The sequence below is a fragment of the Colias eurytheme genome, chromosome 13, assembly GCF_061535395.1.
Source record: "Colias eurytheme isolate Ceu_HAF_F1 chromosome 13, ilColEury1 Martin Lab GWU primary, whole genome shotgun sequence".
Taxonomy (NCBI): Eukaryota; Metazoa; Arthropoda; class Insecta; order Lepidoptera; family Pieridae; genus Colias; species Colias eurytheme.
The window spans coordinates 5,372,391-5,396,242 of record NC_142992.1 but is presented as its reverse complement, the minus strand read 5'-3'; the positions used below and the strand labels follow the sequence as shown (position 1 = coordinate 5,396,242).

General features: G+C 31.5%; 1 protein-coding gene across 4 annotated transcripts in view; it reads right to left on the bottom strand.

Annotated features, from left to right (window-relative positions):
* pdm3 (POU-domain protein pdm3) overlaps positions 1-22,878 on the bottom strand; it is a 117,861-nt gene extending 94,983 nt beyond the window's left edge. For all 4 annotated transcript variants that reach the window (XM_090108486.1, XM_090108490.1, XM_090108489.1 and 1 more), the window contains exons 1-2: positions 22,578-22,878; positions 18,216-18,310 (exon numbers count right to left, since the gene is read on the bottom strand). The gene's annotated coding sequence lies outside the window, so the exon portion shown is untranslated. The remainder of the gene's footprint in view (positions 1-18,215; positions 18,311-22,577) is intronic.
* Positions 22,879-23,852: the final 974 nt, after the last annotated feature.

The following is a 23,852-nucleotide window of genomic DNA, read 5'->3' as shown; positions in this document are numbered from 1 at the left end:
GCATTAAAGCTAGAGCTCACAGATGAACACACGAATCAATCACACCATAGCCCGAACAAATGAATTATTAATGAATCGTTCATATCACTCCGCTCAAGCTCGACAAAGACGGAAAACGATTGCACATCTTGTATCTAAAACTAGCTGCACTAGATTTATCCGGCGATAGTTGATTCCCTGCACACTCGACTCTAGGCGGCCTGTAGAGGGGGACATTACAAATTAATAGCACAAAGACCGACCGCAGATCGCCGCTGCGAAAATTTACAGGCTCCAGACACTTATAGTGCACTGCAGACGATAAAGGCTGGCTTTACGTGCGAGTATACGTAAGGCGTAGGCGTATTTTGGCAGTAGGTTAGCTTGCTATAGCTATAATGATAAATTTCTAATAAACATTGTTCTTGGTGCAGACTGGAGATTAAATTTTAAATAAGCTAAGGCGCAACGCTCGTAAGACATATTGAATAAGTATAGCTAGGAAATATGTTTGTTGTAGAAATCGTTCTTAGGAGAATATTCTTGCTATTGATAGGTGTAAAGTATTTTTAAGACTCTATATTGCACGCCTCATAAGCGAAGCGTTGAGGTGGGTACTACTGTCACTTCGCGCAAAACATCTGATTTTTCAAACTTAAAATGTCTTTATGTATCATACATTGCACTTGTAAGATAATACATACACACACATATTAAGAAAAAACACTATTTTTAACGTTCATGATATTTTTGATGTCATTTCTGTTATTTAAACTAGTTAAAAAACAGTTTAAAAAAGTTCTGTCTTGGACGTCCGTGTGTCTGTATGTGCGGATCCTTTTTCTTGTTAACACGATAGCGACCGAAATACTTTACTAATCGAGTCTTTTTTTTTCTCTTACGCTTGAGTATGCTCAGGAATAGAACCCTTTCATTTTTCAGGGTCTGATTCGATGTGGTTTAATTGTTATTAAATAAACAAAAATAATAATTAATATTAAAAAAAAATTATGAGGCATGCACTTTTGGATTTTCCAAATTATTTTAATAATATTCGAGAAGTTTTATTTAAGTAGATTAAAGTAATAATATTAAAGTATTATAATATTAAAGTAGTTTTTAAGACTGTATATTTTTTTCAGAAGTGTTCTTATATTTTGTACAAAATATCACAATAACTTAATCAATCTCAATTGATAGGATTAGATGACCTAATTCAGAGCAAATGATTGAATTAAAGATTATTTTATTGGTCATTAGTTTTTGTCTAGCCACTACTTAGGTCTAGGTCATTCGTTCTGTGGTGCGAATACACGTGATCGCACGTATGGTTATCTTATGTACATGTGTAATATGTATATGTTTAGTATCTTCAGGATTCAGGAGAACAGGGGATTATTTTAATAGAAAGCTATACACGAACAACTGTACAGACAAGAACTAAAAATAGACTCGTTTGTCTATTTTTATTACGCTAATATTTCTAATACCTTCTTCTATTGATATTCATTAAAATGATAGACGGCAAGATAATAATATCTTTAAATAACGACAAACTAGATTTAATTTTAAAAATAGATCGTTTAAATGTCCAAAAACAATTTGAAATTTGCGGCTCATCAAGCATTCATTAGACCGCATAAATCTGGCTCCACAAAAAATCTAACAAACAAATTGTATTTTCAACATCAAAAAATCCATATAAATGTGCCATCCCAATGTATCAATCATATTTAATCAATAACAACTAACAAAGGATCTATTCCCGTGATAACAAATGCAGCAAACGTCACAACACACATATACAGCTAATACCTACACACACATGTCTGTTTTACATGTAACTATATATTTCATTGTACATTTCTATTCCAGTTTTAGTGTTAGCATGTTTTATATTTCTATTCTCCACTAATCAAAACCTATGCAGCTGTATTTTAATATCAAAAAAATTGGTACTAGAGTTTGATTGCTTTTCCAATCGGTTTCAAATACTAAGCGATGCTCTCCATTTGCGTTTTGTCCTTTACAAAGAGTACAATACTTGTTTATTTATTTTCTATGCCGTATCACGCATAAGGGGAAATGTTGTTACTAATTTTGTCAATATATTTGGACACTTAAAATAAAACAATGAAAAATGTGGAATAACGAAGTGGTGTTTGATATACAATTCGGTTTATTTGTTCTAATACAATTTACACGATTATGAAAACAATTTCAGTCCAGGAAAATTTTTTCATATTGTATAAACTAACTGCATACGTATATTTACTAACATTGTAAAAGTGAGTGTAACTCTGTTTGTCTAGTACTCCGTGAAGACTCTACCCCTATATAGATGATCAAATTATTCCAATTTGCTCAATAACAAAAACAGTTAATTTTAATTATACTTATATTCTCCGATACATGTATTAAGAAAAAACACATTTCAACTAACTTTGAAACTAGATGATGTACTAATGAATCTAATAAAAAACATCACGTTTTAGCTAATTACTAATCAGAAGAAAGTGCGTAATAAAGCGAGTTAGTTCAGTTTTTTGTCTCTTATAAACGCTATGTAGTTTGCTCTTCTTCTGTTGATACGATAGGTGTGTGCAATCATCATTGTTTATCAAAAGATTCGACGAATAGTCTGTTTAACCAGCGCGGCGCGGCGATCTAGCTACCTACAAGGCTGCTTAAAGCCGAATTATATGAATTGTAACACTTTCCTTTCTGTTCAATATCATCGCGAGGCATTTAACGAATGGCCTCTACAGTAAGCGGACAAATTGCTTCTAAAACAACAAAAGCCGACCGGAAAAATTCACAATCGCACCGAATCATTAATCTCAGAAACAAATGGAAATCGGCCGACATCTGCTATACTGGGCCTCGAAAAAAATGGCCGCCATAGTCGACAGTTGTCACGTTATTCTCGACGGGATTAATTAGAAATGCGATTAAAAGCAAACAAAACAGGGAATGGTGAACTTAAATTAATGAAAAATTACCACCCTCCGCGAGCACTCGTCAACTCTTTTTTTTACGGGGTCGCTCCCGCGCATTAAGCGGCTTTAATTTGAATTCGAAATTAGAATTACGCGCGTTTTATAATTATACTTTTTTTCGGCCAGCGGCGGTTGATTTTTAATATAGGTTATGTATTGTTCTGATGGCTTTAGTTAACAGAACTCATTCTGTTGAAAATTACTCGTTTCAAAAACAAATACCTACCCTGTTTATCGAAAGCCAACTCATTATATTATAATTTCTGAATGAAAAGAAGTGAATTATTATTCTGGCATTGTAAAACCCGGTAAACAAACTTATCCTATTATGTACCTACTTTAAAGTTTCAGTGAAGTATCAATATAGCTTTAATGAGCATTACTTGGAATAAGTACTAATAATAATAAGTTGTTCAGAAAGTATAACAATCCAAATAACGAAATGCGATGAATTGATGATAGTTAAACAGGATCCTTTATTTAAAAATAAATTTCATATAATCCAGCCTTTGACAAATTGAATAAAGCAAACAATATTTAAATGCTGTCAATAAACATCTTACCAACTTTTAAAAAAGCTCACCTTACAAAATCAAACAGTACAATACAAAGCCATGAAAACGCACAAATAACACGAGAAGCCGTGAATAATAAAATGTAATAATGAGGCACGCGTAACAACGCGTCGCAATATAATTTTAGAACAATGGTGTTCGTATAATAAGTGATCGGGAACACCCGCGGAAGGGCAATGATAAGTGCTTTTGTACGGCGAGTGCGCGACAAGGGCCCTTTACGTACGCGCCTCGAGGAATCTACGGGATTTTGTTTTTTTTTTCGTGTATAACAAACGTACAGGCCATTACGCCACTATAGGTGTTATAGGTATAAGTGAGCATTGAATGAAACTAAGAATTGTTTCTACTTCTTTTTGATAACTATAGATAACGACATTATAATAAATAGTTAAATAGTTAATATACCTCTCTATGAACTGTTAGAAATCAAAGAACATTCAGGACCAAAAAATTGCAGAATTTTTTCTTTTCAAATTTGATATAACAATAAATCTATCTTCTATATTATATCCTTACAGGAATTGTTTAGTAGAGCAAGTGAATTGAATCCCTGGAGGTTATAAGCCGATAAGTATGTCAGGTTCTAGGTTCAAGAAGGTAGTAAATCTATACCTTAAAGTACCTTTATTCTATACTTTCCTAAAATGTATAATTTAGAATATTTGACATTTCATTCCGTAGAAGCTGGAAAGTTCATCATAATCAAGAACATAATAAACGTATCACAAACAAGTATATGTATATAAATTAACTTTAAACAGCGAATGTTGGCGTAAACGATCTCATAATACGATAATAGCTTTAAAACAACCGCTGACAGGGCTCTTTGAACTGATGTATTAATAGTCTAAACAAAAGTTTATTGTGAACATCAAGGGAACAATTGCTAGGAAATAGTCGCTACTGTGAAGTGCAATAATGCGTGATTTATCGTCAAATTACTGGATGCATTTTATTATTGTTTTAAAATAAATTGTCACTAGAAAATCGTCAGTTTTAATACCGGAGATATTATATTATTGCAACGATTAAATATGGTTTATAGTCTTACAACTATGTTAGTCGTGGTAGAATCATTTATTGACATTACACAAATGCTACTTTTATGAGATGATTGTATAGTTATAGTTAGCTTTATTATTTCAGAAGGAATTCATACATTTATGTAGTACCTAGTTCTAAATGTTTGCCAGCTTTCATCATCTTCCTTATCCCCTACCTACTTTCTCTTTTTCACTTTCTCAAAATAAAGTTTTCTGTTTAGTTACCAAAAATAAGAAAAGGACAACATCAAACGAAAGCAACATTATATCAACAACGTTTTTGTAACAATTTGTTATTAACTAGAGTAAATTCACATTAGCTCTATGAGCTAACCATTAAAATTTCCCAAGCGCAACACTCCAAAATTGGAATTACAATGCTTCGATCTCCCCCGTACAGCCGTCAACCGTTAAAACTAGCGTGATTAAAACACAAAATTAACCCCGCGTACATTTACAAATATCGGTCAATTAACGGCCGAGTGAGATAACAATTGAAATCGGTTTCGCTTTCACCGATGCCCGGTTAACGTGCGCTAAATATAATAATAGATCAGCGGATACATCAATGCTCCATGCTTTCGCACTGCCACTTTCAATTTTCCGAACGCAACCGCGCACAGATAAAATAATGTTTGTATACTCTGTGCCACCACGGTACGATGCCGTGTATTGTGATATATATCATCGGATTTTTGGCGGGAATGTGATGATAGAACGTTTAAGTTCACATTTTATTGGTGCATTTGTTAAAATTTTGCTTTCATTTGGAATATGCATAATATGGACTACCTATTTGTATAAAAGTAATTTAAGTTAACAAAAGTAGAGGCGTTAGGAATAAGTTGACACAAATATTATTTTGATGAATAATAAAGCTCTGAAATAATTGAAGGTTATTCTTGTAAGTACTTACTAGGTGCCTGCATAGTCATAATATTATGAGCTTACAACAAATATATCCATAATTACCAATATTTTTTAATGAATCGAAGAACCATTGTTCAAATGCAATTAATATCTTAAACAACAATAACGCAATTAAACTTTATAATGTAAAAAGATCGTGCTTCGGCGCTCCAAACTGAAGATTTAACGATTTCATACATCTGTACGAGCACAATCATAAAAATTGCCCATCCATAAAGGTTTATAATAATGCATTTATGGTAATGATTAGACGACTTTAAACTCTACTTAATATTATTTAAAGCTTATTTTCAAACGAATCCGCGATTCATTAGTAATACGAATAAGGGCGCTTGTGCACTACAAGGAATTTTACTGTCCGGCATTCCGATTTTTTACGGTCCGGTTTGGCATGAAAAATCCGATGAATTGCTTGTGCACCTGTCCGTCTTTACTCGGATCAGTACGGTACAGTTCAAGGAAGTTTGGCGGTATAATGCTATCATAAATGATTGTTTTTGCATTTTACAAGAAACGAGTAAAAAATATAGAAGGTGAAATATTATTATATTACTTCGTTATAATAAAAAGTAAAGTTCCGTAAGAGATTTAAAATTAAAATGCGTGTTTCACTTATTTATTTTAATCGGTGACGAGGAGCTAAAGCTATTCCCACTTGAACTTGAACTTACCAACACTTACTTAGATAATAATTATAGGTCAATGCTTGGTCAATGTATATAAAATAACAATACCGACTTCTCAAATCTCATTGCCAACTAAAAGAAAGTAAAACAAGAGCTTGCTTTTAATTGGCATATGCAGTAAAAACAGTAAAATCCAAGCAAGTGGGCATTCGAAAACAATTATACCTACAGCGACTCGTAGACACAAAAAACCATCCGGAATAGGGAAAAGTAAAATGTCGGACAGTAAAATTACGTATAGTGCACAAGCTAGTATATAGATCAATGGCGTGCCATACCGGACCGTAAAAAATCGGAATGCCGGACCGTAAAATTCCTTGTAGTGGACAAACGCCCTAAGGGGTTGGCAAATCCAACTTCTATTGTTAATAGTCACGCGTCGCGTTATAATTATGTTTGTTATTATTAATGGTATAGAATAATTTGACTGAATAGATTCTTAAAAAAACTAAAAGCTATAACATATAATAGCGCTTTTATTTAGTTGCATAATAGTTAAATTAATCCCTAGAAATACCATTACCTCATGTGTTTGGGACATGAACCATAGTATGTTTGTAAAATAGCAATTATGTTTATCCAATTGCACATAAAATAAATAGTAATTCTATAAGAAAAGTGTTATTGTAAAGTAAATCGTAAACAAAAAGTAAAATGCGATGTAAATTTCCAAATGTCAAACGAAGTCAGTTACAACTCCATAATATAATTCATAAAAAGTGCGAACAGCGGACATCGTGTTATTTCGATTCAAATTATCTTTAATGCGCTGTTATTTTTGAGTTTTAATGCGCCCGCTATAAAAAGATAATCACAAAAATAATTGAAACGAAATAATAAAGAGAGTGGGGAGGGAGAGGGGGCGATTAATGACAGGGTGGTGGGATAGTCGCATTACGACCTAAATAATCATCATAATTACGCTTTTTAGCCCGGTTTCCCCTTTTTACCCTCTAAGTACTAGAGATTGTCTATTTGAGGCTGTTTTTTTCCAGCGGTTCGTAGCTATGGAATGACAGATTTACTTCTTTATTGCTAATAATTGTTGCAAAACAAGCGCAACTTGAAAATTATAGCAACAACTTTCTCTAATTACCTACTGCTATAAAATAAGGGAGTGTAATTTTATTGGTTGTATTTTTTATTTATTGCTTAATTGACAATTGAATATTATATTATCAGACATAACGCTTTACTTAAAATTATTGTGATAAATGAACGTTCAATTTAAAAGATATTGGAACCTACTAAATTTTGATCGTAGAGCACAAAATATTTATTTTATTAATTGTTTAGTTTTAAATTGCTTTTTTATTGTTCATGTATAAGTAGTTTATTTATTCCCAACCCGTTACCCGTTACCCATACCATAAAAAAAATTTCAGATTTTCGTCATTAAAGATATACGTTAATCCAAAAAAAAACACATGTAGAGATACTTCTTTCAACATGTCTCTACCAAACCTATGTTAATCTTTTTAAACGTAAAAATAAATATTATTTAAATTGTAATACGTATGCAAATTTCCACTCGATAAAATACTAAAGGCAAAACAAAAGGGCAGCGGCAAACGTACACAGTAGTCAGAGAGTAATAGAGTGCCTGTACCATGTTCTCGCGCGACCCTTCTAAAACTGAAATGAATTGAAAGTGCACGCTCCATTGCCTCATATATATGGAACGCGCTCTTGCAAACGTGAAGAATGTAGCAATGTATTGCATTTAGAAATGGAACACGTTTAGATTAGTTATCTTATTTATGGCCTGAATCTTAACGGAATAGAATTGTTTTAAAATAATATTGATGATTTCTTATAATCGCCACATCTTTTTAATTAATTATCCTTTTAGTTACTTACAATAATACTTATTTCGCTTTTAATTTACTCATGGAAAGTATGTGTCTTATTTTACATTTATTTATAAACTTGTTACAATTTCCTGCACAATTTTTTGCTATAGTAATGTTCTTATGATAAAGGTTCAAGGCTTAAAGGTTTATGACCGAAACAAATAAACAAAGATGTTGCTAATGTAACGAATTTAAATGTATGTAGATTAAATGTAGATAAATGTATTCGATTTGCAAAGCGGAGTGCTTGAAGAATCGGTATATAATTAAAGATAATGAGACGCCATTCAGACGTCCGTCTGTGTCCTGTAACTTGGAGCTACGAATTGGAGGGATCAGATGTGGTAATATGTTACATTTTTTTTATTCAGTAATAGATACAGTATCATCAATTGATTCATTTGATTTGTAAGAGAAAAAAATACCATACCATACCATATGAATAAGATTAAGAATAAGATACTGAAAAGTCATAAAATATTTTTTTTTAATATATTAAACACAATATTTAAATAACTCTTATATACATACATACATTTAAATTTATTTTATATTTTATAACAATGGAGAATTTAATTTAAATTAACAATGGAGAGTTTAGTTTATAAAACTATTTAGTTTTATAAACTAAGGTTAAAACAGCGTTATTACTTTATTAGCATGTTCATTGTTCACGTAAAAAGATGCCTTCTCCATATTTTATGATCACTAACTCTCCACTAAGATAGAGGTCTTTAAATGAACGGGTTTAATTCGGTTTAATTTTATATCATCTCGCTCTGTTTTCGGTTTCTTTGAAATATGCATTTAATTTCTTATAATAAAATTTGGGTTTTCGATATTCCGAAGTTTAATGTTTTAAGTGCATGACCAAATTTAGACATACGTTTTAAGAACCTTTTTTAATTCTCATGAGGATCTCATTATGCTGCTTAACAAGTTTAAGTATATTAACAAATTAATAATAATCAGTGTACCTAAATATAAAATTTATTTCCTTTATACCTGTCATTAATTAAGAACTTGAAAAAAATTCTGAAAGCTTACCTTTAAATTTACTCCATGTCAACCATATAGATATATGTCCTCCTAAATGTTAATTTACAATGACGAGTATGTAATGTTGGTTCACATACCACATAGTGTCAAGCAAGCAATCTATATCGATGCGTAAACCACACGAGTTAACTCACCTGAATCTAAGTTTTTTACAACTAAACCTACCGTCTACTCTTAAAGGTATAGGAATAAGTTAAATGTGTTAAATCTTATTTTAGTAGAGCAAGTCAGTAATGAGTTGAAAGGCTGGGTATGTCATGGTTTGAATTAAAATATAAATACATATGTAACGAACAATGCAGTCAGCTCGTATGCATTCCACTCGAAATCAAGTTGTAGCCCTTTGTAACAACAAATCGCTCGAGTGATACATAAATAAAAAGGTCACGTCACGATACAGTTGCGACTTAAATCTTTTCAGCATTAAACAACACTTCACCCTTCTTATTTTAAATATTCAACGAAATTACCAAAATGAATAAACGAAATAGCAAGTTATAATTAAAATAATTTACTTAATGGCCTCAGTCATTAGCGATTTTATTTCCAAATCGTCTGTTTTTTTCTACGAAATTACCACTGCTTTCACGAGTGGCAACATTTTTTCATTTGCTAGATTTTTATCTATCGTAATCATTCGTACTTTATTACATTTTTATTAAAGAATAAATGAAATAAAATTGAGCTCGAGCAATAATTTTAAGTGACTGAAACGTAAAATAAGCTATATTTAATAAAACATAATCATGATAAAGCTTCAAAGTTATTTCTGAGGGCGAGATATCAGATAGTTCATTAACCTGTGTAATGTCATGATATATTATGGTAAATGGTAGGCTTTTTGGGAAATTAGTGTTTATTTGGCTCAAGGGCTACTTCATCTTTACTTAAAAACGATCTAATAAAGAGTTAACAATTCGTTATATTATCTCGCCGCCTATACTTTTGTTTTGTCTTGCTACAATTGAACAAACCAACCAACCACTGATTCTAATCTTATGATTTTCAGGAGAGTGAGGCCATAATATCTTCGGAACCAGCCTTGCAAAGATTCTGCAGAACAGACATGCAAACATTTTAACATAAATTTACTGAACTTTCAATAAATGATGTTGACGTAATACAAGCTTTTAATTTAATTCATTTTTATTTCTTACTAGGTTTCCGCCCGCGGCTTCGCCCGCGCAGTCAAAGAAAAACCCGCATAGTTCCCGTTCCCGATGGATTTCCGGGATTGCGTTATTTTTCCGGGATAAAAAGTAGCCTATGTCCTTCGGGTATCAAGATATCTCCATACCAAATTTCATGAAAATTGGTTCAGTAGTTTAGGCGTGATTGAGTATCAGACAGACAGAGTTACTTTCGCATTTATAATATTAGTATGGATTCAGATGAAATCCCTGATAGTTAAACATATCAAACACATCAAATGCATCAGTATATTTGCGATCAAACTTCCAAACAGACCATATTAATAGCAATAATTATATCTACACATGGAATATAATATTTATGAACTAATGAATAAATAATTACGCACTGTAACGGCATTTCGTTTTTAATATTAATAATGCGTGATGACGTCACGTGACCCTAATGTGCTATTAATAACATAATTAGACCTGTTATCAAGTTATAAACACCTTAATTACATATTAATTAAGGGCATACCGTTGGCTATCACTTCGTATTATGGTTTTATATTTCAGTTTGATTTCAGTGACACGCTTTGGACAGTTATTGTTCGATAAACAACGCCTTAATGTTGTATTGTTAAAATTCTAATGCTATTTTTATAGCATGGGCTTGATTAATTGTTATCATATAGCTATAAATATCTATGATACATGATATTTATTTTAGAGCCTATCTAAAAGGATTTATGGTTATTTCAAATTAAAATTAAAATTCAAATGATTTATTGTGATTCACAGGTTATAAGGGTTATTACATTATATGTAGGTGATCCGCTGTGATCTGCCATGTGGCGTACAAGTATTGTTGAAAAGAAGGTAACTTTATTAGAAACTAGCTGGTCCCCGCTGTTTCACCTAGTCCATTTTAGTCACATTGCAAACGTTTATTATATTGTTTATATTATAAGTTTTTTATGATTAACGTAATCATTGTATTTCTGTGTGACGTAATCAATATTATCAATTAATTAATTTACAACATTTTTGTCATACACATCGTTGCATAATAAATCTTATTTACATACTGTAATACATTTAACAGAAGTTAACCGCTAATGACGCCTTATATTAAAAATACTTATTACATGGAAAATCACAATTTATTCGACCTTGCGGTCTCTTAATTAGTATTTAAGTATTGATAAAGATATAATTTGCTTTATTACATTTTAATGCTGGCCATAAAATAATTTAATACAAGTAACTAGGTACGTTATTACAAAGTTATTGTCGTAAAAATATAGTCTTAAAAGTCATAAGACTTAATATATCCTGTTGATAATTAAGCTTTTAGACACATTCAAGATTTTTTTTATTCAGCTGTTTAATTGATATTGAAGGAAAAACTAATGAAAACGAATGTTGTTTTAACTGACTTCATAACAATTTTTAAATATGTTTTTCATATTTTCATTTTTAATGTAACTTTGATAGCATTTTAGATATCATTAAGGGATAGATTCGAGGATTTTTCTTCAAAAAATTAACTCCCTTATTTAAATAATATAGGCATGCATTGTGTTATAGAACTGTAGGTACATTTATAGAATTTGATCATTAAAAAACACTATCCAAATAAACTCTACTATGACTCTACATTAAATTCAAACATTTTTACTTTGCGATGATTAAAATTTTAATTATCGCATTTTATTATTTTGCCAATAATTATTATTTAAATTATCGCGACCATTACAATTTAATGTATGCTTATAATTATAATAATAACGTAATTAAATGATATCCATTATCGTTAAGTACCACAAGGTAAGTACAATACCTGTGAACTCAACCAACTAATCCTAGTTGTTCAAATAATAATTATCAATAACGAGTTACTTGTAATAAACATTATAATCTAAAAGACATTCCTGTAATACGTGAACACGTCGATCTTGCATTTATTATTGTTTATTGGCTTTATTTTTAAATAATTCCTCATAGAAATTTAAGCCGTATCTCCTTGTCAGATAGGCTAAAATAGCGTGTAGTCACCGTATTCAACTTCAGATAGATGTATTAACAGCCTATTATAATACTTAAGCAGTACCGGTGTATGGCGTACAATAATTATTATGTCGAGGTATAAATTATTAGTCATAATAACAAACTCAACATCTGTGAATTTTATCTTAAGTACTATCGGGTATCATCTTTACGACGCGTAAACGAGGCCCTTTAAACTATTAATTTTATACGTGTTTGTTTGTCCATGAAAGAGGTAGCTATAAAAGTAACGGTTATGGCTTTTTTATAAAAACAATTAATTACCTATATAACATAGGCGTTGCACAAGCGGCTACATGTGTGCAATCGATGTGATTTGTTTATGTTTCGACTTCTAATTTGCTTTTTTAAGATCGTATGGCATCATAATCTCAAAGAATATTATCAAAGTAATTTTTTAAATTGTTAAAATAAATTCAATAAGAACAAAAGTATGATAGAAATATTAGTTCTTATCCCACAAATAATATTTGCTTTTAAACGATTATTTTTTTATGTATCTAAATTGTTAATAAAACGCACAAATTGATTCCTATCATAAAATTAAATTAGAAACCGATCATAACTTCTGAGAACCAAGTGGAGTTATGAGACATAATCCTTTATGTGTAGTGTTTTTACATATACGCATTAATGTGAGAGGCGCCCATAGCGCGATCGCAAACAGGCGATTAGACCGACTCCGAGAATCACTCATAAATTCAACCCTAAAACAACCGCTCTGTTTAGTTTGGAAGCTCTCATCCCAGTAATTATACAATAATTCATACTTTAATAAATACTAATAAATCGTCCCTCGCGCCGAAGCATTATCCATTATTACAATGTAATTACAGCCGATAAATTACCAAATAATACATCAATCAGATGTGTTATAATTTTGTTGTTTCTTTACGTATATTTTTATCGGGCGGCGGGCAATTTTATTAAAATTATAATGCGGCGGCACCGCTCAAATTGGGGTAGCTTCGGGCTAAGTTCGAATTTAATTATATATGTAATGGTTAATGATATATTCTTATAATAAGCTACCTGATTCACGGTGGGCATAAATCAAATATTTCATTAAATTTCGAAGCGTTTACAACCCTTCATTTCGGTGTTATTACGTAGCCATGGGATTCGTTGGCGAACTCTCTGATACACGTCCTACATTTTAGAATAGCATTATTTTTGTGACTTTGATGAATGGTATCGATTCGCCGGGTGCATAATTATCTTTTTGCGAACTTTTCCCTGTTTAATAACGTGTTTTTGGAATTAATCGAGAAATTAAAGTGTTTAGCTGATGTTTAAATTAAGACAGGCTAATTATGTTTCATGTATGCTTTTTATTTTACAAGACGTTGCAAAAAATTGGTTTTTTAAAAAAACTCGAAACTGTTGTTTTTTCTTGGATTTCATTTTGTGCTTGTTAATATTTTGTGTTGCTTAGTTTGGTCACCTTTATAACGCAATTTTGTACTATCAAAATTTTTCGACGCCTCAAATTAGAAGAAGAAAAAAGTTTATAATAAATAAGATTATTCATGAATTAACATAAATTGGTTTAACACACATATTCATTATGACGCAACAAAATTATAATTATCGAATATCTAGAATGTCTTAAGGTCTAGGTAAAAAAATTGTAGTCTCTCAGCATTGTACAAACACATAGCGCGCATGCTCTACAAAAAAGCCGGTCAAGTGCGAGTCGGACGGTCGAGGGTTCCGCACAAGCGGATCGAGTTACAACTTTACAAGCTTAACTTTGCCGTTGGGAACTTTTGTGCCCAGTACATTGGTATAGAATATAGATTGTGGTTAGTTCACCAACTGCAAATAAGTTTGTTATCCAAAAAAAAAAGTTTCAGATTTTCCATATACTGTGGTACATTGTTTTTATACTCGTGTGCTACATAATATTGCTTTTTGTAATAATATCAGTGAAAGGGAAGTAGGTATAATAAATACCTAAGTATTTGATATCTTATCGAGTGATAAATTATGTGTGTACTTAGACGTTTTTTGAAACTTTGTGTGTGTCATAAATCGAACGTGCTGCCCTCTGGTTGCATTTTTAATTTAGTAAGGAACCCAAAAAAGTTGTTTTAGTATCGCAAAAACCATAATGAATCGTTTAAAATGTAAAGCTCTATTATGAACTTAATTATTGCTAATGACGTCAATCAAAATGATTAGCGAAAAACATAAAACAAGAATTCGGAAGGGAACCATACTACATAATATAGAACGTTGTATTTGAAGATGTGTGACTCCAAATACGTGTAAATTTTTGAAAAATTATGCCTATTTTGCCTCGGGTTCACCTCACCCTAATTGTGAGGGTGCCAAGTGTTCTACGAAATAATTAAAAGAATGTGAATATGACATCTCGGCTCGTGTTAATTGCTTTGTTAAATAAATGTAGTTTTTGTTGACGTGTTGTTTGAGACAAACTAGCCGACGCTATAGATTAAGTTACCGTATCGTATGTACTAGATAGATACTAGATAGATGTTTATATTAGATTCTAGATTTGATATACGTTGATAATGGTTATATTATCATGTTTTAAATGATGCAATCGCAGGATGAGATTGCTAAATTTAAAATTTCACTGTAAAAATAAAAATAATGGTATCAATCTTTCAATTATCATTACCATATACCTACCACAGTCATATCATTAACCATACACCAAAAACGTCCAAAAAGGACGATTTTGCATTTTTATAAATTGAATTGTTTCAGTTTCGTCTTTTTAAAGAAGAAGAGAAGTGTGAAGATACACATACTAGCCGTATAGTATGCGTAAATATACAACAACTAGGTGCTTTACTTCTTCTTTCATTCATAACGTTACACGCATAGAAATCTAAATAACAAGACACTAGAAGTCGTAAGCGTGCGTGACCTTGTCGCCACTCAGGTGATTTTCACATCACCAGTGCATTTGTCACTGTTCAGTTGCTCTGGAGACGTATGAGTGTATACATGGTGTGTTTCAGCAATTCCCATTGTGGAAATTCTTCCACAAGTTGTAATTATACTTATAAAGGAATAATATTTCATCGGAAAATATTTTTTTTTAGAAATAATTCCGTTTTTCTTTAAAATTATAGAATATTTACAAGTATTACGAGTGTCACCATAGTAATCGAAATAACAATGAATGACACAGTCGACCATTCTTATTATCACGTTTGTTCGTATTGGAGCAAAAAGTCTCATATACTAAGGGATGTTATTCTAAAATAAACCGTAAATTCGTGCGTTAGGATACATATTCAAAAGCTTAATTTAATAGATAAGTTCGTTTTCACTAAAATCAAGCTGTCCAATAAAAGGCATAGTTTACTTGTGTGTACTGTTTAGCTTTCGGTTTGAATGTGTTGATTTTGGCGACAGCGGTTTTCATACGAATTATGACATTATAGCACTTCTATGTGTCTTGTTATTTAGATTTCTATGGTTACACGTTACACAATCCAATCGCATTTTGTATGTTTTACTTACCATCATGCCCATACAAGTAGGTACGCAATAAAACATCCAAAGTACTTTGTATGCAAAGTAATGGTTACCAACTGTTAAACTTCAAAATAATTCCAAACTAATTAACTAATTTAAAAGATTAACAATTTAAGTATCCAACTACGGGTTTAATGAGCCCCCATGACATTTAGATTCAAGGACCTTCCCATGTTTTGATTCGAAATAATTTAATGATCCGGAAATCTGTACTTGTGTTAATAAAATAATTTAACTAACAATTTGAAAGAATTAAGCAATCATTACAAGTATTCATATCCTTTTATTTGGGAAGTAATGGCGGCGCTTGCGCAATGTTCTTTTTGCTTCGGCCCTTTTTGATATGAGAAAGTTATTTATCCACTTTATTAACAAAATGTATTGCGATAGATTGAATAATATGTTCATGAATCATCATTATCATTTCAATTTAAAATACGGAACTTATATAATAATACAAGAATTAATGCACATAATAAATTACACAAATTACTCAATGATAACTATTGTAATTCATTGGGGCGTAAAAATAACGATGCTTATACCAATATTTTTGTACCTATACCTAGATATATTTATTATTTTAAAGATACGTTTCACTCAGTAGATAGATATTTAAATGTAAATATATTATTGATATAAATAGTACTACATGTTATCTATTATTTTGTCACTTTCATGAGTTACATAAATTACCTATGACTATATTTATATTATAATTCATATATAACAACAATACCTATATAATGGTTAATATTTATCCAGACATTGAATCAGTATAATATGTATAAGATAAATTAATATTTCTGCAACTCAAATTGTCTTCAAAATAAAGCGCTCTTGGACTTTCTATGCTGACGTTACCTTGTGTAAACTGAAAGGAATTTATTTCCCGATCAATCCTGTACTCATTCAAGATGAAACAAACTTGCTGTAAATTCATTTACTTGATACTAATTCCTATTTGCCTTAATTCTATTTCTAAATACCATATATTTTTTTACATAATAACCACTAGTCGATATGTCGATATAGTTCCTTAATATAAAACTATTAATTCAACGTTAACTGAAGGTAAGTTTGTGAAAACTATCAACTTGTTGCAGCCAACTGTTTGATTTAAATTTAATATTTAAATATTTGGTGTGCAACCCTTTACAACTTTACATTGTCATATTATTAAATTGTATTCTACAGATACTCAATACTATTTTAGTAGATAAAGGATGGGAAAAGGAAAATGCATTTTCATAAAAACCGATAAATATAAATTGTAGCTAAACAAACAACATAGTACTTAAAACTCTAAAAAAATAACATTTACAATGTTAAATTTAAAAACTGTCATTGCAAAATGTAATTTCTTAGTAAATATTGAAGAAATAATTTACTATTCTTGCTAGCATGAAATAAATGAAAAATGTTAGTAAAATATGAACTTTGAATAAACTTGTTGAACATTCAAACATTAAGAATGTAATTTATACAAGATTTCCCTCAATATTTGTCACTAGAGTTAACTACTAGTGGTCAAAATTCGACCCTCATTCTAACACTTCTCACCCGCGTTCCACTGCACGCATCGCGATGAAACATACATTCGACAAATCTGCATTGTAATACAATCACAACGATGTATGTACCATCGCTATACGTGAAGGGAACACTCTAAAATTCGTACGAGAAGACCAGCCATTGAACATTGACATAAAGCAACTAGACTCACAATAATACTTAAAAATTGTCCAAAGCAAAACTTATGCATGTATTAGGTAGAGTTTTCTTATGAGCGATGCAATAGGCTTTGAAAATGAATACGACGAAATGAGGTGTTAATTTCTATGAATGTACAGAGCATTTACATCAAACAAGCAAATCTAACCCCACTATGTCATTTTTTAAAATGTAAACAGGTGTAGAACATTATTTCGTTGTTCTTAGTGCGTTCGAAAAGAATGCAATGTTCTAATACTGAACAACACTGAATACGAGTTATCGTTTACACTAAAAGATCACGAAAGAATGCTCTTGCTCTAGCTCTATGTTCGTTTGGTGTAAATGCACCGTTATAAACAACGATCGGACATTTTTGAAGACCTTTATAAGCGACTAGCTGTGCTCCGCGATTTTACCCACAGTGCTCTGCTCCTATTGATCTTAGTGAGATGGTAGCTTATAGCCTTCGATAAATGGGCTAACTAACAGTGAAAGAATTTTTCAAATCGGACCAGTAGTTCCCGAGATTAGCGCGTTCAAATAAACAAACACTTCAGCTATATAATATTACAGAAGATTGTGAGTCTAGTTGTTTATAGTATTTATATGGAATGTTCTGGAATACTCGTGATACTATCAGAGTGGTTACTTACCGGAGCCACTGGCAAATAGGAAGTCCCTTTGGAGGGAAGACGTTTTCAAATAAGGGTAAAACAGCTTGCTGCCGTCACAGGACCGGATCTCGCGACTGTTGAAGATTAAAAATTATTTAAAATAAATATTGCTTTAATTCATTTACTACAGCTTTATAACAACCATATTTTGTTATATATTATTATAAATTATAGCTTCCGCCCGCAGCTTCACCCGCGTGGTGTTTTGATAAAAGGTAGCTTATGTTCTTTCTCAGGGTCTAAAGATTGTCTGTGCCAAATTTCATCAAAATCGGTTGAGAAGTTTAAGCGGGAAAGCGTAACAGACAGACAGACAGGTAGAGTTACTTTCGCATTTATAATATTAGTAGGGAAGTAGGGATTGGTTATTGTTATGTAGAGTTTATTTCACCTTAACAGAAAGATGGTGGAATATGGATGCAATATAGTTCTTTCTGTAGACGTGAAGTTATATGAACAGTCAGTATGTTGTTAAATTTAAAGTGTAGTTTTGTATAGTTATATAGATAATAATTCTTTTAAAATAAAAAATAGGGTTATGTAAATGTATTGACGAATTACATTGGCTCTATAATTTTCATTTCTAAATATTTTCAAAGGCTCATTTTTTTAACCAACTAAAGATAACCACCGTTGCAACTTTTTTGATGCTAATTATTAAGAAATGAATAAAACCACGAAATATATGCTCATTACCATGTAATATAGTCGCGTGTAGGAATACCTACTTTGATTCTACTTTTCCTTTGATTCTTAATTCTTATACTACGTAAATGGGAAATTGACCTAAGACTATGTTCTCATGTCAATAATTAAGGACGAGAAATATTTCAATGAAAAATGTAAGCTCATTTCCTTTAAAGAGTTCAATTTATATATCAAAACAGAGAATGATCGGTCTTGCGCTGATTAATACTTACTACTACATTAATTCTATTCTGTTTTAGAGAAATAAGCTAAAATTTTAACTTTGTGAAAAACTTTTTAAAATAAGAAAAACTGAGTAGTCGCTTATATAATTGTTATTAGAGGGAATAACAATCGGTAGAGTTATTTATTGATCAAAAAAAGTGTATTTTGTTCAAATTTTTGATACCAGTGATTTCTCTAAAATTGTCACTTAGATCTAGTTTCTTTATAAAAAAAATATTAAGTCCCATAAAAGCTTTTTCAGTTGTTGCCATTTATTACTAAGCAGGTTTTATATTATTATTATCAAAGCTTTTGCTCTATGCCGACTAAAGGAAATTATTTTTAAAATAAATTCTTCTAAGAATGATGATGGTGTTAAAAATTTATTAATTTTACGATGCATATCGAATTCATCATATACTATGCATATAAAGCGCATTCGTTTTTCAATTTTGCTATATTTAATTACATGGAAGTGACATTGAATGTTATTTATTATGCATTTATTAATGCAACCAACAATATAAAGAAGCTAAAGAACGCTAAAGTTAATTCATTGGCAGTCTATAAAACAAAAACCAAGAAAAAAAAACCATAAACTTTTTAATAAAAAAAAAAAGAATATCGGAATGTTTTTGCACGCCAATTCGCGCGTTTCAAAAGTGAATACGGAAATGGCAAATCTTAGTACAGCTCGTTTAGAAAGGATAGAGTTGAGTGCGGCGCGGGGAGGTGCGGGGTGAGGGAGGGGGGCGGCAAGGAGCGCGCGGGACCTGCGCGATTTTTCACTCAAGACCACGTGTAAACCACGTGCGTGCCAAACTTTTCGGTGAAGTTTTTCTCGCCGCTTTTCGCGCGCTCTTTCGTAAACTTAGCAGCGGTGGGGGTTCATTGAAAGCGTTGCAATGAACTTCAGATAATCCGCTTGCGTTTTAATTTGTTTTAATAGTAGTGGTATTATTTTTTTAGTGTTATACCAGTTCTTGATAATTATGATTAGCTATTATTGTATAGAGATGTAGGTGGTACAAATGAATAACTAAGAATTCATAGAAAAACTTTAGTGTGATGTAATACAGCGTAACTGATTACATATTATAAAAACGTAATTTTGTCTTAACACGGAAACGTCTAACGTATTATTAAAGCAGCAATTATTAAATTAATCGATGTTCCAAAATTTTAAAACTTATGGATATTTAAATTTCAAAAACATCGATTAGTTCCATATTTCGATGTGATCATTAATATTGATTGATATGATCCGTGTCTGACGATCATAAAATGTATCGTCTGATTTCACTTGGGAGAATTCCCTTGTTCTTGAAAAATCAGTGATTCGATAATAATATTCTAATATAATATCTTCGCAACAGTGTATCGCAATCAACATATCAACTAAACCGTGTCTAGAAAATTCTTAATTGAACTAATGAGAAGTAATTACAATTTTTATTGCAGCCATAATGATTACGATGCCTTAAAATAATAAAAGCAATTAGATATTGATGGGCGTAGCTGTACCGTTACGTTTGTCTCTTTTGCTCTTACGTTTTTATGGAATGTTGGTGAGAGATGGGAAAATGGTCTGATTAAATGTAATTGTTCGGTTATAAAACTCGATGTCAGAGACGGTGTTCTGTTTGTCGTAAAATGTCGAGATGTTAGCATTTCTATTCTTACCTCTAGGGGTGATTTTATTCGCCTTACAATTAATGGGACAATTTTTATTGAGTACAATACCTATTATATTAAATTCTTTTCACTTTGGAGTTTATTTTTAAAGCAAAAGAAGTTTTTTTAGAAGTTTTAAATATTAACGATTTAGTAAAACATGACTTTAATTCGTTAAGATTTTTAATATTTATGAAGTCTTCGACAAATTGAGTCATAATATTAATGTCTTGATTTTTGAGCAATAAATTAAAACTGGACAATTGAAACGTGATTCATAGTTGGACACAAATGAATCATGTGTTGATTGAGTTCAATGAATTATATTATGAATGAGATGCGATGCTGATATGGAAGACATTATTGTTATGTAATTTTTATAATAAATGACATACAAAAAAATACAATATTTTAAAATCATAAAGGACCGAATTTTTCGCCACTAACTTACTTCTTCTCCCTACCAAAGCTTAAAACTATAATATCATATTATTATGAGATAGAATTTCTATATGATAATTAATATATTATCTAGTTTAGTTTCGTGTAAGGTATCTGTGTAATTCAAACGGCTAATGCAATTCTTAGAAAGGCCATAAGACAATGTTAAGTTTGATATCTAAGTTTCATCTAAGAAAATTTATTGTTCTTACTTATATTACGTTTTCCTTGTGAATTCTACATATTAATATGTTACTGTCTATTTACTTTCAATATTACCTACAACTACTTATGTGTAAAATTAGAATAATAAATAAAAACGCATTTTAACGGTTTTTAGTAAAAATGTAGAGCATTCAATGTTTTGATATTAAATGTGATTATGAAATAATTTGTAGGTTTTGATTTGGGTATTAATTTATTTTACAATAGGTAATAACTAATAGTTCCATAGGAAGAGCTCAAGGTGAATATTAATTTGTTTGATATTTATTCTCTGATGTAGAGTTTTTTTAGTTATTAATATTAAATTAGTAATAGGTACTAAATTACCTATCTATCAGATTATAATTATCTAAATTAAAGCAGTAATTTACATAAGATATGCCTAAATAATAAAATATAATTCAATATAAAACTACTCAAAATATTACAGATATCACAAAAAGCAATGTCATCACCAGAAACTCATTACAAATTTGTTACAATTCTCATTACTGGCTCTCGCGATAAACATAGTTTTCATGTAAAAAAAAACATAATATATGTACAAAAAATACCTACGGAAAAATGTTATACACGTATCCGAACCAATCAGCTGTTCGAACGCTCGCCCCGCCCAATCTGAACTTTTCCAACGCGTCGCGAAAAATATCAACTTTTTACGTCCCCAACTTTTTTTTTCGTAAACTTAATTTTAAACTATCATTTTCTTATCTTCTAAATTTACAATAACGTGATCGTTCGTCAATGCGTTATAATGTTGTTCGCATTTGGGTTTTTAATGTGAACGTTTTTTGCGCTCGTATTAAAGGTCGCGGTAATTTAAAATAGCAATTTTATTTTATGAGATGTATATTAAATTTATGTTAATTTTTTGGAAATACTTGTACATATTTGTTTTTGTTCACTTTTTTGTTTGTTATATTTTGTAATCTTTGCATTATTAAATAGTTGAAATATAATTATTTGGAATTTCATTATAATACTTATGCAATAATAAAGTTACTAAATTTTTATGCAACGAAAAAAATTGCATAAAAATAAGAATTCATAAAAAAGCAGTTCACAATACTATTGCAATATGATACTTACAATATCCAAGCGATAAAATATCGGAAGTACAAGATTTGTTTTCGTAGCAGTGACGCTGTTAATTAGCCGGCGTTCGCTGATTCATCACTTAATAACGTCTCAACGGCCAGTACAGCCAAATAATTAGCACAGATCGAACAAAATCCACCTTCAGTACAATATAATACAGTAACACATTTAGAAAAGTTTGATTTTCAAACGCGCACAAAGTTCGTTTGCAGCTGTCAAAAACGCGCGAAATATTTTTTTCAGTGGCTGTCAAACGAGGCACAGACTAACACAAATGCGGCCGTCCACGTCAGTGCGCTGACGTTCACTAGTCGCGCCTCGGCGTAAGTCGAGGAGAAGAAGGCAGCGGTCTCGGCCAACCCGCCTTTCGTTCGTCTCTTTCTCGCGTGGCGATACCCGCCCGCACCATTTTTACGGTTTAACCAACTCAATTCAATTCAACTCAACTCAATTGTCGTGGCGCGAATGCCTTCGCACTGGACGCTAGAGGGAGACATATAGTGTTTACTTTCTTTCAGACGCGACTACTTTCTATCGTTGACAAAATATTTCTTATCCGTTGCATTTTAATCTTGAATATTTGACACGAGACTATGTGGTCACCGTTGACGTTTAATGCATTGCGTCCAAGAATATGCGTATGGAAAATCAGAATAGAGCCTTAATCTTGGTTTAAGACGGAGCGGAGGCAAGCGATAGGCTGTTTCGCTCACGCCACTATCGTCCGGCGCGCGCTCTGCCCGCGTGGGAGAGAGAAATCCGAGAGGCGATAGGCGTTACCGTTTCAGTCAGCTCACGCTTCTGGGTGTGTAAAGTTTTAGGCCGAAACATGTAAAAATGCATCTTGAAAAAAAGTTATGTATTAAAAAAAGAAGCTTAGTGCGCGGTGGGGGGACATTAATGATAGCGGGTGGTGAAGGTTTTTTCGCACGCTATATTTTGGGGGGTGTTCGTAACTGGACAATGCATTATCGGGCTTCGGTAGCGATTCGGACGCATCACCTTAGTAAGCCATTTCCACTACAAAACTACTCTGTTCGAATGGAGGCCTGAGCGACGCAATCCCTCTGCTTGATGTCTATACAATATATTATCTAGAAAATAGTGTTCACTAAAAACTCTATATATTATTTTAGATTAAAATAAAGCTTAAATGGGAAAATGGATTGCGAAAAACTATGGCGAAGAACTTGAAAACTAAAGTATACGTAACGATCCTTCTGTAGACTTTTAAAAATATTTAAACATTCAATCTTCAAACCAATA